We start from the raw sequence: 5000 nt of genomic DNA on the forward strand, positions 1-5000 counted from the left end.
TGCTGCCCGGTATGAGGGACGAAATGGCACAAAGGGCTCGTGAGCAGGAACAAAGGGCACGCGAGCAGGTGCACCATCTTGTCGAGATGCAGGCAAGGAAAGCAGAGGAGCAGGCGCAGCACCTCGTCGAGATGCAGGCAAGGAAAGCAGAGGAGCAGGCGCAGCATCTCGTCGAGATGCAGGCAAGGAAGGCAGAGGAACAGTTCTGCCATCTTGTTGATGTGCTACAGAGCAATCTCGCATCTGTGAAGATGGAAAATCAGCAGTACACCGACATGGCCTGCGGCAGCGTGAAGAGTGAACTGCTGGAGGAGGTGAAAGCAGAAAGGCGGCGTCACGAGGTAGCAACGTCGCATGCGGAGAAGGCAGACGAGGTTCTGGCAACAGATGCCAGAGTGTCAGATTTACTGGGGTCTGCCTGGGGTCCGTGGCAGGGAACCCCCGGGCCTCGCAGCATCGTGTCGGAGCCGGTGGCCGCTGCAGGAGGCTTGGGACCCATCGGAAACGCTCCCTTGGGTACAGTTGGCGGCAAACTCGGACCCGGTCAACCCGCCTCGTTGCCTCCCTCACCCCCTCCCTCCCCTCTGGGCGTGTTAGTTCACGGCATGCGTTCTCCACCCCGTAGCCCCTCAGCCTCCAGACATTCTGTGAGGTGTAAGCCAGCTGAGTATGATGGGAAGGTGGCCTGGCAGGCATATGTCGCCCATTTTGAAATGCTGGCATCTGGCCAGGGCTGGAGCTAGGAAGAAAAGGCACTGCAGCTGGTAACAGCACTAAGGGGCATGTTGGGACATCTGCCGCTATCCCAACATGCCTCTTACACCAGCGTGGAGGAGGCTTTGAAACACCATTTCGGCCATCACCACCAGGCCGAGGTATATCGGGCCCACTTGAAGAAGCGGAATCGTGAGCGGGGCGAGACCCTGTCCCAGCTGGCGCAGGACGTGGAGGCGCTGGTAAGGAGGTCGTACCCTGCGGCTCCAGAAGAAATGATCGTGGTACTGGCCCGTGATTTCTTCGTTGACGCTTTGAAAGACCAGCAGCTGCAAATCTACGTCAAGCAGGCACACCCTGAGGACCTGCAGGTGGCGCTGGCGAGGGCCTTGGAGTTCGAGGCCTTCCTGAAGGCAACCAGTGGCCTAGGACCAGCTGCTCAGCCCCGCCGTGACCTCCAAGGCCGGAAGGCTAAAGTAGAGAAGGTAGCATTGAGGAAGGTGAGCCCGGGGACTTTCCAAGACTTGTGTTGGGGCTGCGGTGAGAAAGGGCACAGATGTAGTCGGTGTCGGAGGGAGCGGAGAACGCATCCTCTCAACCGGACGGATTCTGATGCCTTCCAGCAGTGCTGCAAGGACTGTGGCAAGTATGGTCACCATCCGAGTGCCTGTCCTAAGGCTAAGGAAGTGGTACAGGCGGAAAACTCGGACAGGCTGGAGAAGGGGGCCGAAACCCAGCCGTCCTCAGTTCCCGGGCCCCGACTTGTGTAATCTGCCGTCGAACAACCAGCACAGTGCAGGTGGAGGGCTCTGTAGATGGGAAGCCATGCCGCCTAACAGTGGACACTGGGGTTGAGAAGACTCTAGTGCGGACTGTGTGGTGTCATGGGGTATTGTGTGCAGCTCAAGGGGCCAGTGGAGGCTTGTATTAGCGTGGGCAGCGCGGTGCAGCGACTGCTGGTGTATGTCACTGATCTGGACAAGCCCTGCCTGCTGGGCCTTGACTACTTGACACAAAGTAAAGCGAGTGTCGACTTTGGACAGAAGCTTGTCAGGGTGCACGGTGAAGATGTGCCCTTGCTTCCAGAGGTTGGCTGTGCAGAGGTAGTTACAGCTGAGCGACTGCACCTTGCCCCCAGGACAGAGTCTAGGATCCGGTGTCGACTGTCAAGAGTGATGCGTGGAGTAGAGGGCCTAGTGGAGCCCATCCAAAACCTGCAGCTGGCTGATGGCGTAGCGGTTGGGCGGAGCCTTGTTGGAGGAGGTGAAGGGTTAGTTACAGTGTTGGTGGTGTAGTGTGATGTCCATGTTAACCCAGGGGCCCCGTCCCAGTTCATCAAGTCAAAGGTGAAAACTTATTTGCCCCCTCTTGATGCTGGCCAGGGAAACAAGCGCTAGGGGCCTGGCTAACCCCTGTCAATTCAAAACCCCTGAAAGTGGTAGCGTGGGGGAGGGAGTTTGAATCAGTTAAATGGGTGTATTCCAGCGTGACAATCTCTTTATGATGCTCAGCCTAATAAAACAAAATTCTAAAACTAATTGAAAAATACTAGTAAAATATAAAATGGCAAAACATGTGCAGAAGGCACTTAAAATGATTAAGGCTGCCGTATACTAAAACTAAAGAAAAGATACTCCCGAGTGGAGTATCTGGCAGAAGGCTTACCAATAAAAACAAAGGCTAGATCAGCAAGTCTGATGCCACTGCTGAAGGCTTAAGAATTGACAAAATCTAAATACGGCAGAAAAGAAAACAACAGTCTGGTGAACTAAAATGAAATAAAAACAGACTTCCTACCACAGAGTATAAAAAAGATTAAGTAAAAGGAATCCAGCCAAGTTCACTAAAAAGGTCTGATCAGATTTAATAAAAATGTTCTTTAGATCACGTCCAGCTCCTAAGCAAAGAATGTCAGGCACTTCAGTACTTAACTCTTGTCTTCGTGATCGTATCCCCGTTGTTCACTTCCTTGGCTCGACACAGATAATCCAAAAATGGCGACACAGCCGGTTAACTACTCTGGAGGACTGGGGTAAAGGAAACACCCTCGTTGACTGTCTGACCGTCTCTCTTTATTGTTTAAAAAAAAACGTCAACATTGCCTCGGTGACGTCAGAGGCATATTATCTTATGAATATTAAAAATAATAAAACTCAGCAAAAAAAAAAAAAAAACATAAAAGAAAGATACAAATAGAAAACAAAATGTATAAAATCCTAAAAAGCATAACATATAAACTAAAAGGAATAAAACGAAGCAAAAATAAAATACATAAAACGTTTCCCCTAAAGTTTAAAATAAAATCAAAGAAACATTGAGACCATAAAAGTTCGCAAAGTATTAAAACACAAAAAATAAAACTTGGTGACAAATAAAAACATTCAATACAAGGTCTCGTAATATATAAATAAAATAATAAAAGTAATCACAGAAAACTTTAGTTAAAAGGGAAACTATACTAAAATAGAGAACAAATAAAAAGAAAGATAATTGGTTAAAAAAAAAAAAGAAACAGGCGACAGGCAACGTCCAGTCCTCCGGCCAGGACAGCCAGAACGGGAGAGCAGAGAGCGCGCCTGCTCGCGGAGAGCGCGAGATGCAGCATCTGGCCACCTTACAGTGGCTAACTTCTCTGATAAGGCCCAGAAGGTGCCAGCTGGTGCAAAACTGGGCACTTGTGAGGAAGTGGAGCGTCCAGAAGAGTCATCGGGGAGCGAGGAGTTGGTTGGTGTGAGGCCGTTGCCTGACTTCCTCGAGGATTTGGCGCACCGGAGCGCCGCTAACCTGACGGAGGTACAGACAGTGAAGATGCGTCACACCCTGGCTCAGTATGCAGACGTGTTTAGCAGGGGTAACTTGGATTGGTGAAGCACTGCATTAACACCGAAAATAGTTTGCCCATCAAGAACCCCCCCCTCCCCCCCCGACGTATTGCACCAGCAAGGCGAGAGGAGATGCAGCGCACTGTCAATGAGCTGGCGGCGCAGGGGGTGATTGAACGGTCAGACAGTCCATGGTCATCAGCGGTAGTCCTGGTGAAGAAAAAGGACGGTACAGAATGCTTCTGTGTGGACTACTGGGCGCTGAATGACATGACTGTCAAGGACTCATACCCCTTGCCTAGAATTGATGACACACTCGATGCATTGGTGGGGGCCAGGTGGTTCTCCACACTCGACCTGAAGTCGGGTTATCACCAGGTGGAGATGGCGGAAGAGGACAAGCCAAAGACTGCGTTTTCCTTCGGGCAGGGCCTGTGGCAATTCAACGTCATGCCCTTTGGGCTCTGCAATGCCCCTGGTTGTTGCGAGCGTCTGATGGAGAGGGTATTGGATGGCCTGCAGTGGAAGACGACGTTTGTCTACATTGATGACGTCATCGTCTTCGGGAGCACCTTCGAGGAGGAGCTGGAGTGGCTGGAGGAGGTACTACAGCGGTTGAGGAAGGCCAAACTCAAACTCAGCCCCAAGAAATGCTCGATGTTCCAGCATGAGGTGCCATTTCTGGGGCATGTCGTCAGTCAAGACGGTGTGCGCACCGACCCACAGAAGGTGGCAGTGGTGGAGAAGTGGCCGGTTCCCACCAATGTGGCAGAAGTCAGGAGCTACCTGGGCCTGTGCACATACTACCGCCGCTTTGTACAGGACTTCGCCAGTGTAGCGGCTCCTCTCCACCGACTTACACGAAAAGGGAAGTGCTTCCAGTGGGACGAGGCGTGTCAGTCCGCATTTGACAACCTGAAGAAGCACCGGTCTTGCCCTATCCGGACCCGAAGCTCCCTTACCTGTTGGACACTGACGCTAGTGCCGAGGGAATCGGGGCAGTTTTGTCACAGGTAAAGGACAGGAAGGAGTATGTCGTGGCCTACTACAAGTTCAGCAGGCCTGAACGCAACTATTGTGTGACAAGGAAAGAGTTGCTGGCAGTGGTGAAGAGTCTCGAGCACTGCCGCCCGTACCTCTACGGTGCCGAGTTCACCATCCGTACTGATTATGCTGCCTTACAGTGGTTGAAGTCGCTGAAGGTAGCAGAGGGTCAGCTGGCAAGGTGGTTAGGGCGCCTTGAGCAGTACAACTACCACATCGTCCACCGCCCGGGTCGTGTCCACTGCAACGCTGACAGCCTGAGTCGACGCCCGTGTGAGGCTAGTTGCTCACACTGTGTCCAGAATGACTCTGATCCTGTGTGCCTCCATCTACAGGTGCTGGAATGCGCCACTAGATGGGATGATGAGTGGCGTAAGGCACAACGTGAGGACTCTGACCTTGCTCCCATTGTCCGGTGGC

At 52.2% G+C, this 5000-nt stretch overlaps 1 pseudogene; it reads left to right on the forward strand.

The window, feature by feature from the left end:
• The first annotated feature begins 605 nt into the window (after positions 1-605).
• LOC147467485 (uncharacterized) lies at positions 606-1484 on the forward strand (annotated as a pseudogene).
• The last annotated feature ends 3516 nt before the right edge of the window (positions 1485-5000 follow it).

Source organism: Penaeus japonicus, unplaced genomic scaffold (assembly GCF_977035675.1).
Source record: "Penaeus japonicus unplaced genomic scaffold, GWHDUDI00000001_assembly GWHDUDI00000035, whole genome shotgun sequence".
NCBI lineage: Eukaryota > Metazoa > Arthropoda > Malacostraca > Decapoda > Penaeidae > Penaeus > Penaeus japonicus.